The following is a 15,176-nucleotide window of genomic DNA, read 5'->3' as shown; positions in this document are numbered from 1 at the left end:
CATGTGTCGAATTGTTTACGAGCATGCGTGGCTTGTGTAATTTCAAGAATTTTTTCTGTCGGAAAAATACAGAACCAGCTCTCAATCTTTTGCTGGCGGAAATTCAGACAGAAAAAGTTGGATGGAGTATACACGGTCGGAATATCTGACCAAAAGCTCCCATCACACTTTGACGGAAATTCCGCTCGTGTGTATGAGGTATTAGGGGTGTACTCACTTTTGTTGCCAGCGGATTAGACATAAATGGCTGTGTGTTGAGTTATTTTGAGGGTCAGCAAATTTACACTGTTATACAAGCTGTACACTCACTACTTTATATTGTAGCAAAGTGTCATTTCTTCAGTGTTGTCACATGAAAAGATATAACAAAATATTTACAAAAAATGTGAGGGGTGTACTTACTTTTGTGAGATACTGTATGAGTTATATCCTGTCACCTACAGGCCTTTCACAAATGGGTTTGGAAGCTCGCTTGCCATGATCCTGCATGGACAGACTGGAGCTTACTGCACCCACCTCTCCTTTTGATTCAAATACACAATACCACTTGATGTGTATGCCTGTTCAACGATGAAAAGCAGCTACCAATAATCAAGGTGCCGGAACAAGCTTGCAGGGCCAGCAGCTATCTACGGTCTCTAAAGCACTACTGGGAACACAAGCAGAACCCCTTTTTAGTGTCCAAAGTTTACAAAGCATTACCTTGTGGAAATATAATGACGATGCACGATTACAAAAAATGCTATTTTGATGGTGGAATCATGTGAGGTACACTGTGTACAAGACGCATCCTGGTTGGGCATAGCTCCATAAACCATGCTAACACGCTAAACAATCCGATAACCTTTGCCAACTGCAGGAGCAAGTTCCATGATCACTGAAGGTCATGCCTGGAGATTTAAAGACTAGAACCCAAACAAATATCAAAAGTTCAGGTGACTAAATACATCACTGTCCACCCGGAAGCTCGAAATCAGTTTTGGATAGACTGACCCTTTAAGTAATCTTAATTTAGTTGGGAAGGAATTATAAATAAATGCACAATTGGCAACTTTTTCATGCCACAGACAAAGCAGTCAGTGGAAATCTATAATGTGTAATGAAACGTTCCTAATATACATATAAAGCATAGCTGGGAAACTAGAAATGGTTCTGGGTCAATCTTTCAGCTGTTACAATGAACCGGCCAATAAGTGGATGGTCCCTGTCAGCCCCCTTCTGTCCCACATCCTATAAAAATATTGAAAGAGCGGGGAGGAAAATGGTCAGCTGAACGGCAATTGCATCCAATCGCCGCAGTGGGAAATTCTTTCATCCCTGCTGTGGAGCGTGGTTGGGGAAATATGTGCAACTATTTTCTTTTAGCCCGCAAGTTGAATGAAAATAATCTGTTTATGTACCCAGCATACTAACCTATTCAACTAAAAGATAACATTATCACAGTAGGTAAAAGGTTTCTTACATTCAAACAACTGTTCCAGGCTTCCTCCAAGAACAGAACCTGGCTCAAACCACACCCGGAGGACCACGTTATCGTTGTCATGATCTGGGACAGCCTTACAGCCTTTTTCAACCTTTTCATCACAGAGGAACCCTTGAAATAACTTTCAGGTCTCTGGGAACCCCTTCTAAAAACGACCATCTACAACTCAGGATACATTAAATGTGATGATCAGTGGAAAGAATGCTCTTGACACTTGTGGTCTTTTGGAAGAATTAAAGTTGAAGTCCGTGCTAAAACGAAAATCCCTGCATCTATAGCCACCAGCATTCTAACACTACCCTCCCTAGCCCTGTAAAGAAAAAATATGAGTATACATACCTTTTCTGTAGGCGATTAGACTTGATCCCACGCCGAGCTGTCAGCGGCAGCTTTGCTGTGGAGGTGGGTGCAGAGGACACCTCCAACAACAGAAGCCCCATAGTAAGTCTGTAAGAGCGGCAAGGATGTGGAATTCCCTTCCACAGGTGGTGGTCTCAGCGGGGAGCATTGATAGCTTCAAGAAACTATTAGATAAGCACCTGAATGACCACAACATACAGGGATATACAATGCAATACTGACATATAATCACACACATAGGTTGGACTTGATGGACTTGTGTCTTTTTTCAACCTCACCTACTATGTAAGTCTATGGGTGACATCATATCCCATTCATTTCACAGCTGTTGTCGGCCGTGTCCTCTGCAGAGCTTCCGCCGCTGGAGATCGGGTTGGATCGCCTGCACAAAAGGTATGTATACTGATTTCTTCTTTTCAGGACTAGAGACGTTAGTGTTAGAATGTTGGTGGCTATAGATGCAGGGATTTTAGTTTTAGCATGGACTTCTACTTTAACCACCTCAATACAGGGCACTTACACCCCCTTCCTGCCCAAGCCATTTTTCAGTTTTCAGCGCTGTTGCACTTTGAATGACAATTGCGCGGTCGTGTTACACTGCACCTTAATTAAATTTTTATCATTTTTTTCCCACAAATAGAGCTTTCTTTTGGTGGTATTTGATCACCTCTGCGGTTTTTATTTCTTGCGCTATAAACAAAAGAAGAGGGACAATTTTGAAAAAACACAATATTTTTTACTTTTTGCTATAATAAATATCCAATTTTTTTTTTTTTTTTAACAAATTTTTTCCTCAGTTTAGGCCGATAAGTATTCTTCTACATATTTTTGGTAAAAAAAAATTGCGATAAGCGTATATTGATTGGTTTGCGCAAAAGTTATAGCGTCTACAAAATAGGGGATAGATTTATAGCATTTTTATTATTTATTTATTTTTTACTAGTAATGGCGGCGATCTGCAATTTTTATTGTGACTGCGATATTGCGGCGGACACATCGGACACTTTTGACACATTTTTGGGACCATTCACATTTATACAGCGATCAATGCTATAAAATTGCATTGATTACTGTGTAAATGTGACTGGCAGGGAAGGGGTTAACACTAGGGGGCGCTCGAGGGGTTAATGTATAACCTAAGGAGGTGATTCTAACTGTGGGGGGAGGGGACTGACTGGGGGAGGTGACCGATCGCTGTCCCTATGTACAAGGGACACGCCATCGGTCTCCTCTCCTCTCTGACAGGACGTGGATCTGTGTTTACATGCACAGATCCACGCTCCTGCTGTGTTACCCGGCAATCGCGGGTGCCCGGCGGACATCGCGGCCGCCGGGCACGCGCACCGGGTCCCGAGTGACACGGCGGGCGGGCGCGAGCGCCGCCGGCGGCGCGCGCGCGCCCCCTAGTGGCTCGGGAAGGCGAGGACGTCATATGACGTCCTCCCAGAATAACAGAAGCCTCGTCCAGCCGTCATATGACGGTGGGCGGTGGCTTAGTGGTTAAGCCTAGTACACACTAGCAATATTTTTTCGCTCAACCCAGCAGGCTGAACGGAAAAAAAAAAAAAAAAAAACCTGAAACGCTTGAGAGGAGCTACTATGCTAAAAATCTGATGTTAGAACAGTGATCTCCCCAGCTGAGCTATTGTGTCTCCCGCCAGAACACACCAGTCAGCGCCCTCAGCCATTGTCTGAGAGCGCTGATCGGATGCCAGTCAGCAGACCTTTTTTGTTCATGGACCTTTGCCATAAGCCAGACATTCGGCCAGCTTCTATCGGACCGGCTGCTGTACACAACCAATACTTCAAAAGAGCAATATCAAAAATCATGGCTTATCTGGGAGGCAGAAATTGTTCATTTCTCTAGGAACCCCTAGCAACCCCTGGAGGAGCCCTAGGGTTTCCATATCATCTTGATCTAGGATGTGAGTCCGGACCAGTGTTTCTCAACTCCAGTCCTCAAGGAACCCCAACAGGTCATGTTTTCAGGCTTCCCATTATTTTGCACAGGTAATTTGATCAGTTTCACTGCCTTACTAATTACCACAGCCGTTTCATCTGAGGGAAGTCCTGAAAACATGACCCGTTGGGGCGCCTTGAGGACTGGAGTTTAGAAACACTGATCCAGACAGTCTCTGATTGGCTGATAAAGTGGAGCTGTCCAATGCATAGTTCTGCATGAATAAGCTGGGTGTGGGGAAAAATTATGTGTAGTTTTGAAGGGTAAAGAAGAACTGCAGTCTGCTCACATAATTTGTAATAAAAACATCTTTGCCATTCTGAAGCTTCCCTCCAACCACTTTGCATATTATTTTATATATACTGTGATTCTGTACTTGCCAAATATGCTGCAGAAATCTCCCTCCACTGAGTCTGACTGCATCCATTTTAACCACTTCAGCCCCTTAATGACCAGAGCATTTTTTGCAATACGGCACTGCGTCGCTTTAACCGACAATTGCGCGGTCGTGCAACATTGTACCCAAACAAAATTGACCTTTTTTCCCCCCACAAATAGAGCTTTTTTTTTGGTGGTATTTGATCACCTCTGCTGTTTTTATTTTTTGCGCTAAAAACAAAAAAAAAAAAAACAACACTTTTTTTCTTTACCTTCTACTATAATACATATTTAAAAAAAAAAAAAATAATATAAATAAATAACATTATATATATAAATAAATAACATTATATATATATATATATATTCTCATCAGTTTAAACAGATATATATTCTATATATTTTTGGCAAAACAAAAATGCGTATACTGATTGGTTTGCACAAAAGTTATCGCATCTACAAACTACGGGATCGATTTAGGGACTTATTTGTTTTTTTTTAATTGTTTTCACTGGTAATAGCTGCGTTTTTTTGCAGGACTACGACAATGCGGCAGACAAGTCTGACCCCAAAATACACTTTTTTTGGGACCAGTGACATAAAAATGCACTGATCAATGTAAAAATTACACTGACAGGGAAGGGGTTAACACTAGGGGGCGCTCAAGGGATTAAAGTGTGTTCCCTCAGCGTGTTCTAACTGTAGGAGGGGGGTGGGCTCACTGAAACATGACAGAGATCACTGCTCCCAATCACTGGGAACAATAGATCTCTGTCATGTCACTAGGCAGAACGGGAAAAATGCCTTGTTTTCTCCTTGTTGCCGACAGACATCAAGTCCGCTGGACCCACGGGCACGTGCCTGCTATCCTGTTTTTACAGACTGACGTTCAGGAGCTGGAGGTGTGCCTCTGTGTAAATCCAGGAAGTGAACAGGCAGCAGCTTCAGCTGCCCACAGTTAAAATGGATGCAGCCAGACTCAGTGGAGGGGGATTTCTGCAGCATATTTGGCAAGTACAGAATCGCAATACATATAAAATAATATGCAAAGTGGTTGGAGGGAAGCTTCAGAATGGCAAAGATGTTTTATTACAAATTATGTGAGCAGACTGCAGCTCCTCTTTAAAGCGTAACTCCATTTTTGTGAAAACAAAAAAAACATTCCCCTCTGGGTGATCTATGTACGTTGCAAGGATTTTACCAAAATTAGTTGCAGATTCCAACCTTTTGTTAATCTGAGCCCGGGTTCACACCACAACGGGCTGCGGATCGCACAGGAGCGCTGTGCGTCCCTGTTCACCGTTTCAGGGACGAATCAGGGCCGATTCTATGCCTGAATTCGGCCCTGAAACGCAGCCAAAGACGCACAGCGTTTTTGTGCAGTGCGCACCGCAGCCGCCCCGGAGATATGTGAACCGGCTCCATAGGGTGCCAGTCACATTCTCCTGCTATGCGAATTAGAGGTGCGGAAACGCACCTCTAATTCGCATAGGTGTGAACCCGGGCTGAAGGAATCACTGTTAGTTCCTCTGTGCCCTGCGAGTCTAATGGGAGTGGTTTTATAATTATCAATCAGCTGCTACAGCTGTAGAGCTCTAATAAGGGAAAACTGAAGGGTCTGCATACCTTTAGATGAGAATCCCTATTGGGAGTATCTCTCCATAAATGACATTTGTGTTGCAGGAGATGCCAAAAATCTGACTTGTATCTTAGTGCAGACTTCTGGGAAAATCAGGGAGCCAATCACACATGCAGGAAATGATGTTTCTGGGGGCATTCTGTGTACAGAACACCTCCAGGTAGACATATTGCTTTGCATTTGCAGAAAATTACTACAGCTACAGATTGAAAAGGAAAGGTTAAGGTAATTTTTAATAACATTCAAATTACACAATGACTTGGGTTGCAAATGTATATGCTATATTTTTTTCCCCCCCATGAAAGTGGAGTTACCCTTTAAAAGATAAGTCCAGCTTGAGCTTTTAAGGCTGGACATCTCCTATGGGTCACAAAAGTACAATTCTTTTTGCACGCTTGTGACCCGTTTTCAGCAGAGAGCGGCCTGAAGTCCGCCTTCCGCTGATGTCACAGAAATCAGTGAAGGCAGCGCGTCATCCCGACGTCCGCTCCCCGCCCCTCCACAGCTAAGCGCTCTAGTGATCGTGGAGGATCAGAGCAGGAGAGATGCTGACTTACAGTCAGCATCTCTCTGCTCGGGGAGGAATGAGAACCGAGCTATCGGTGATGTTCGGTGGCTCGGTTCTCAGTGCAGAGACGCCGGGGGACAGCTGCAGTATTGGTCTGATGCTGCATACACCTAGGTAAGTATGAATCACAAAAAAAAAAAAAAAAAAAAAAAAAAAAAAAATGAATATACTTCTCTATGCCTGTTTAGGAGATATTTACACTATAGGTAAGCCTTATTATAGGGTTACCTATAGGTATAAGTAATGTGTGGAACTTAACTTCCACTTTAAGCTGGTCCATACACTGGTAGATCTTTTTTCTGTTGAGCCTATGGGCTGAATTAAAGAAATATAACAAATTCCTCCACTCACGCTAAATGGCATGGAAGGATGAATCTCCTGTTGTATCCCTATGCAACACATACACACGATCAGAAATTCCGCCAGCAAAAGTCAGATGTGAGCTTTTGGGAAGAAATTGCGACCGTGTGTATGCTCCATCGGACTTTTGCTGGCAGAATTCCAGCCAGCAAAAGATTGAGAGCGTGTTCTCTATTTTTCGGTCGGAAAAAGTTCCTATCCAAAAATGCGTTCGCCTGTATGCAATTCAGACGCGCAAAAAAATCACGCCCGCTCGGAAGCATTGAACTTAATTTTCTCGGCTCGTCGTAGTGTTGTACGTCACCGCGTTCTTGACGGTCAAAAGTTCCGAGAATTTTTGTGTGACCGTGTGTATGCAAGGCAAGCTTGAGCGGAATTTTGTCAGAAAAACCATCCAAGTTTTTTCTGACGGAAATTCCGCTCGTGTGTACGCGGCATGACATCTGATGGAACGCAAATGCTCATTGGCTCCTTCAATTTTCAGTCGAAAGATGTGGGCCTGGGTGGGCCTGGCACCACCACCAACCCTCAGAGCTTTATTAAGCCTCAAAATGTGAATGTGTGTGGAGCTGCAATTGACTTTCTCACAGCAGCTATGCGTTTTATAAACACGGGTCATGAACCATGTGATAACGGGCTCCGGGGTTGTCCAGGTCCTTACTGAAGACCTACCAGTGTGTTTACTGTCTGCTCTGTTGTTGACCATCAGAGCGGTTGGATTTAAGAAATGATCACAACTAGCGGGGTAGGCTCTCTACAACGAGTAGCCAGTTTTTACATTCAAACAAGCACAATGTAATTCAGTGGAATAAAAAAAACAAAAAAAAAACACCCATACTCTCCACAGTGCAGCTGTCCCCTTGTCAGATATAAGAATGAGAACTGAGTGATCAAATGACCACTGATCACTCAATTCTCAGTCAGCTCAGAGCAGAAAGCAGTGACTGTCAGTCATCACACCCTGCTCTGCCCCACCAGCACTGGACTGCGGAGGGGACAGCAGTGGCTGGCCTAGGCTCTGGGCTACACACACACCAACAGCCAGAACATGCAGTCAATCAGGCAGCTGGGTGGATCTCAACAATATGGTCGGGATCCTCCCAGGGCCTGGAGCTGCTCTGTAATGTCAGCTGACAAGGGGTTTTAGCCAACTGTCAGCTAAATTTGGGTTACAGCAGAGCAAAAGTAAGTGTGCTCCTTTGACCCACAAGAGAAGTATGACCAAAAAAAGCTCTACTTGTACTTCTCTTATCTCAGTGTTCAGCAACAGTGTCAAGTGCGCCACACTCTTCCTCAAGCTACAACTAGGTCACTCTCAAAACAGTTGCTCAATGCTGTCCACTGAGATAAGTCGGAAACTTGTTGGTATATACAAAAGCAGATTTACTGTATGTGAAGAGTGCTGACCCCTTTCATTGGAAATACATAGAGGTGAAGAGAGTGGAGCCTGCGTGGTGTGTATACTCCTGATGATGATTTTCATTGAGACCCCTTTCACACTGGGGCGGTTTGCAGGCGTTATTGCGCTAAAAATACCGCCTGCAAACCGACCCAAAACAGCCTCCGCTGTTTGTTCAGTGTGAAAGCCCGAGTGTGAAGCGGTGCGCTGGCAGGAGAAGAAAAAATCTCCTGCCAGCCGCATCTTTGGAGCGGTGAAGGAGCGGTGTATTCATCGCTCCTAAACCGCTCCTGCCCATTGAAATCAATGGGACAGCGTGGCTATACCGCGGTAATACCGCGGCTATAGCCGCGCTATACGAGTGGTTTTAACCCTTTTTCGGCCTCCAGCGGGGGGTTTAAACTGCACCGCTAGCGGACGAATACTGCGGTAAAACAGCGCTAAAAATAGCGCTGTTTTACCGCCGACGCCCCCTACCGCCCCAGTGTAAAAGCAGCCTGACTGATGCAGCTCACCCAAACAGCAGAGTGTGTGTGTGTGTGTGTGTGTGTGGTGTTATATATATATATATATAAAAATTGATTACACTTGCACACACTATACAAACAGTGCATTAAATAATTACTATGCAGGGCTACAGACATAGGACTGTGAATACAGGGCAGTAAGGAGGGAACAGACCATGATGAATGGGGTGTGTAGATGTCAGTATGGACAACATAAATGGTATATGATAAATATGGAGGATTGATGATGTATACACAAGTGGGGAAGATCTGAAATGAGGGGAAGCTCTGCTGATTTTATCATCCAATCATATACAAGCAAACATGCTGTTTTTTTATTTTCCTTGCATGTCCCCCTCGGATCTGCAGTGACCGCACTTCCAGTGCACTTGTAGTGCAAAGTGGATTTGCCTTTCATAAATAAACCCCCATAGTCTATGTACTGTATATGATGGCTGATCAGTATGGAGGCTCTCTACACACAGGACTCTGTATATAGGGCAGTATGGAGGGAACAGACCCTGATGAATTGTGACTGTAGAGGTCAGTACAGAACACACATGGTACACCTTGCTAGTAGTGGGTTGGACCCCCCTTTGCCTTTATTCTTCGTGGCATAGATTCAACAAAAGGAGTTGGAAACATTCCTCAGAGATTTTGCTCCATAGTGACATGATAACATCACGCAGTTGCTGCAGATTTGCTCACTGCACATCCATGATGCTTATCTCCCATTCCACCACATCCCAAAGATGCTGTATTGGATGAGATGTGGTGAGTGTGGAGGCCATTGGAGGACAGGGACCTCATTGTCCAGTGGTGAGATGATTGGAGATTTGTGACATGGTGTATTATCCTGCTGGAAGGAGCCATCAGAAGATGATTACACCAGCCTGAACCGTTTATACAAGGCAGGATGGATCCATGATTTCATGTTCTTTACACCAAATTCTGACCCTACAATCTGAACGTCTCAGCTGAAATCGAGACTCTTCAGACCAGGCAACGTTTTTTTTCCAATTCTCCATTTTCCAATTTTGGTGATCCTGTGCAAACTATAGCCTCAGTTTCCCGTTCTTAGCTGACAGGAGTGGCACCCGGTGTGGTCTTCTGCTGCTGTAGCCCATCTACTTCAAGATTCCATGTGTTCAGAGATGGTATTCTGCATACCTTGGTTGTAACAAGTGGTTATTTGGGTTACTGTTGCCTTTCTATCATCTGGAACCCGTCTGCCCATTCTCCTCTGACCTCTACAAGGCATTTTTCTCCACACAACTGCCGCTGACTGGATATTTTCTCTTTTCTCTTTTTTTTTTGGACCATTCTTTAAACCCAAGAGATGGCTGTGAGGAAAAGACCCAGTTTTTGAAATACTCAGACCGGCCCGTCTGGCACCAACAACCCATGCCACGTTCAAAGTCACTGAAATCCCCTTTCTTCCCCATTCTGATGCTTCGGGTTGAGCTTCTGAAAGTCATCTTTACCACGTCTAGATGTATTGAGTTGCTGCCATGTGATTGGCTGATTAGCAATTTGTGTTACCAAGCGATTGAACAGGTGGACCTAATAAAGTGGTGTGTATGTATATATTATATAAAAAACACACATACATATGATGTAGAGTATGTGATGACTGATGTGATCAGTATGGAGGGGACAGGCCCTGATGAATGGTCTCTGTAGAGGTCAGTGTGGATAATATACACATAGAACTAATGAATATGATCAGTATGGAGGATCTATATACATAGGACAGTATGTAGGGGACAGACCCTGATGAATAGTGTGTTGAGATCGATCTCTCTCTCTCTATATCTATATCTATACACACACACACACACACACACACACACACTATTTGATGCCTGGTATGTATAGATCTGTCAGTGTATATATAATGGATGATGTGTTGAGTATATAGAATGTATTGTATGTTATTGGGGTGGTGTGAGGACACACACAGTATACAGCAGGGCATAGTATACAGGAGGACACACACAGTATACAGCAGGGCATAGTATACAGGAGGACACACACAGTATACAGCAGGGCATAGTATACAGGAGGACACACACAGTATACAGCAGGGCATAGTATACAGGAGGACACAGTATACAGGAGGACACACACACAGTATACAGGAGGACACACACAGTATACAGGAGGACACACACAGTATACAGGAGGACACACACAGTATACAGCAAGGCATAGTATACAGGAGGACACACACAGTATACAGCAGGGCATAGTATACAGGAGGACACACACAGTATACAGGAGGACATAGTATACAGGAGGACACACACAGTATACAGGAGGACACACACAGTATACAGCAGGACATAGTATACAGGAGGACACACACAGTATACAGCAGGACATAGTATACAGCAGGACACACACAGTATACAGCAGGACACACACAGTATACAGCAGGACACACACAGTATACAGCAGGACACACACAGTATACAGCAGGACACACACAATATACAGCAGGACACACACAATATACAGCAGGACACACACAGTATACAGGAGGACACACACAGTATACAGGAGGACACACACAGTATACAGCAAGGCATAGTATACAGGAGGACACACACAGTATACAGCAGGGCATAGTATACAGGAGGACACACACAGTATACAGGAGGACATAGTATACAGGAGGACACACACAGTATACAGGAGGACACACACAGTATACAGCAGGACATAGTATACAGGAGGACACACACAATATACAGCAGGGCACAATATACAGCAGGACACACACAATATACAGGAGGACACACACAATATACAGCAGGACACACACAATATACAGCAGGACACACACAATATACAGCAGGACACACACAGTATACAGCAGGACACACACAGTATACAGCAGGACACACACAATATACAGCAGGACACACACAATATACAGGAGGACACACACAATATACAGCAGGACACACACAATATACAGCAGGACACACACAATATACAGCAGGACACACACAATATACAGCAGGACACACACAATATACAGCAGGACACACACAATATACAGCAGGACACACACAATATACAGCAGGACACACACAATATACAGCAGGACACACACAATATACAGCAGGACACACACAGTATACAGCAGGACACACACAATATACAGCAGGACACACACAATATACAGCAGGACACACACAATATACAGCAGGACACACACAGTATACAGGAGGACACACACAGTATACAGGAGGACACACACAGTATACAGGAGGACACACACAATATACAGCAGGACACACACAGTATACAGGAGGACACACACAATATACAGCAGGACACACACAGTATACAGGAGGACACACACAGTATACAGGAGGACACACACAGTATACAGGAGGACACACACAATATACAGCAGGACACACACAGTATACAGGAGGACACACACAGTATACAGGAGGACACACACAGTATACAGGAGGACACACACAATATACAGCAGGACACACACAGTATACAGGAGGACACACACACAATATACAGCAGGACACACACAGTATACAGGAGGACACACACAGTATACAGGAGGACACACACAGTTTACAGGAGGACACACACAGTATACAGCAGGACATAGTATACAGGAGGACACACACAAGATACAGCAGGACACACACTTTCAAGCTGCTGTGCCCGGTCACAATAACACTGGTCCCCACACACTAACCTGCTATACACACACACCACACGTCCCCCTTGGCGCTGCCTCCTCCGTCCTCCTCTCCCGGCTCCGCTCACTCCGGTGTGTAGACTTTCCGGGAGCGCCCTGTCATGCGGCTGTTAAGCCCCGCCCCCTCCTCTGGCTGTGTACGCCGCACAGAGGAATCCCGGGGAATGTAGTTAGCCGTCCACACTCCTTTTCCCCATTAGCTGTAACACCAGTACTGGCCGCTGGGCGCCGCCGCTGAGCTAAATGCGGCGGTGTTGTTCTCCACATGGTAGCGAAGAAGGTCACTCACGTGACTGGGTTGAGCTGTGTAGCGTCACCGTATCATGTGACCGGGAAATTGTAAATAAGGCGAGAGAGAACTGTGTGGGCGGTTACCAAGCAGTGTAATGTGCTCTGCATCCAGCATCCGGTGTGTGTTTTGTGTATCTTCCCATGATCCTCTACAGCAGTGATAGCGAACCTTGGCACCCCAGATGTTTTGGAACTACATTTCCCATAATGCTCATGCACGCGTCAGTGTAGTGGAGCATCATGGGAAATGTAGTTCCGAAACATCTGGGGGGCCAAGGTTCGCCATCACTGCTCTACAGTGTACTACACACTACCGTTGTCAGCTCTGTATCCTCCACCATGCCCAGTTATATGTCTTCCACAAACATCAGTACGCCATATGCGTTCCAACACTGCGGCGATCTGCGCTTGCACAGAATTTTGTGGCCACACCCCTGAGTCCAGGTTCAAGCCCCACCATCCAAGTGGACATAGAGTTAGATTATAATTATGCCGAGCGAAGCGAGGTCGTGCCCGAAGCGTGGCGAGCGGCCCTGTGGCAAAGTAGTGTCTTACAACAGTGTTGGAACGCATATGGCGGCAGCGCGCATGCGCACTCCAACGGGTAGCCAAATGTGATGGGTCGCCATATCTGAGGAAACACCACCATGTCCAATCTCTTGAAAGCACTTGGAATCATTACTTTCCTCCCTTAAAATAGAGGCGGAGATTACAGAGAAGGAGATTGAAACTGCCATTAGGGCCTTCCCTCCCCATAAATCCGCAGGTCCGGAAGGGTACTGCATAGAGTGGTATAGAGTGGTATTGGCCACATGTGGAGGCTCTTGTCCCGAGACTTAGGGCTCTGTTTCACTTCTGTCTAGAACATAAGCTTCTCCCAGATTCTCTTATGGAATCTCAGGTGATACTGTTGCCTAAACCAAGGACCCTATGACTTGTTCTTCTTACAGGCCTATTGCTCTTTTAAACCAAGATATTAAGATTTTAACAAAAACACTGGCCACTAGATTATCACAGTTTATCACTACTCTGGTGGACATAGATCAAACGGGTTTCATTCCCCAGAAATCTACAGACGCTAATCTTGGCAGACTATTTGCACGCCTACAAATTGATCATGCCAATTCCGGGGCTAGGGTGGTAGTGTCCCTTGGTATGGAAAAGGCCTTTGACTCTGTGGACTGGCACTATATGTCCACAGTCCTACGGTACATGTGGTTTGGGGATACTTTCCATAACTGGATCTCGGTCTCTCCTCAGTTTGTAGTAGGTAGGGGAACGCGTCAGGGTGTTCACTCACCCCATCCTTATTTGTTCTCGCAATAGAACCAATAGCTATTGCTCTGTGAACATCTACAGCAGTAAGGGATCTTGAGGTGGGAGGTATACGAAAATTTACTGCCCTATACGTGGACAATATGCTCCTCTTTTTAGAAGATCCAGGATCATCTCTAGAGGCGGTGTTCGAGATTTTAAGTACTTTTGCACGTTTTTCAGGTCTACGAGTTAATTGGGAAAAAACTAAAGTGATGGCTATTGATGACGGGGCTCAAGCTCAGGCATCGCAATTAGTCCCCTAAAGCTTGGGTATTTGAATTTAAATACCTTGGTATTTGTATATCCCCCAAAGTTGGGTGATTATATGTCCCTTAATCTTCTACCTCTTCTTACCAAAGTTAGGACGCAGCTGGATGCCTGGAGACATCTACCGCTCTCCTTGATTGGTAGAGTGAACCTTTTTAAGATGAAAATTCTACCTGTCTTTTTTATATTTTCTGCGCAATTCTCCAATTTGAATCCCATGTTTGTTTTTTAAACGTGCAAATAGCCTGTTTAGTTCATTTTTATGGTCTTTATGTCATCCCAGAATAGGTCTCCGTACGTTACAAATGGTCATTGCCAGGTGATAGCTATTGTGGGATGATGGAGATGCAACAAATGTACTTGAGGCCACCCTTATGGGATCCTACAAGAGTCTTTACCACTTGGTATACAGGGGTTCCCAAGTGTCGTCACCTTTGACTGGGTTGATGCGCGCTACTGTTTGTGCATGGGACGGGGTGAAGGTGTTGATGCACTCTGAGGCTCGGAAGTGGTCACCAGACACCCCCTTATGGTTTAATCCTAGATTATCCCATTTTGATGCAATCCCGGATCCAATACTCTGGGCCCAAGTGGGCATCAAACAACTGAAGAATATAGTGGGGGAGGGGAAACTACTTACATTTGAACATTTGAAGGTTAGACACAGCCTCCCAAACTGGTATCTCTTTTGCTATTTTCAACTGATGCATGAATTTGTGACACAGTTCGGTACTGGTACTTAGGGATGAGCTCGACGTTCAGGTGGAACTTGAGTTCGGTTCGAACATCGGGTGTTCGCCCGTTTGCCGAACAGCGAACATTATGGGGCGTTCACTAAAAATTCAAGCACCGCGTAACGCCCCATAATGCACTGCGAGCAGCGGCGGCTCTAGGCCTTGGGCGGCTCTA

General features: G+C 45.0%; 1 protein-coding gene across 1 annotated transcript in view; it reads right to left on the bottom strand.

Annotated features, from left to right (window-relative positions):
• The window catches only part of SLC27A4 (solute carrier family 27 member 4), an 83,773-nt gene extending 71,080 nt beyond the window's left edge, over positions 1–12,693 (bottom strand). Inside the window, exon 1 of the mRNA XM_073600442.1 lies at positions 12,390–12,693. The gene's annotated coding sequence lies outside the window, so the exon portion shown is untranslated. The remainder of the gene's footprint in view (positions 1–12,389) is intronic.
• Between the last annotated feature and the right edge of the window lie 2,483 nt (positions 12,694–15,176).

The sequence above is a fragment of the Aquarana catesbeiana genome, linkage group LG09 (assembly GCF_042186555.1).
Source record: "Aquarana catesbeiana isolate 2022-GZ linkage group LG09, ASM4218655v1, whole genome shotgun sequence".
In the NCBI taxonomy this organism is placed as follows: domain Eukaryota; kingdom Metazoa; phylum Chordata; class Amphibia; order Anura; family Ranidae; genus Aquarana; species Aquarana catesbeiana.
This window is presented reverse-complemented; position numbering and strand designations above follow the sequence as displayed.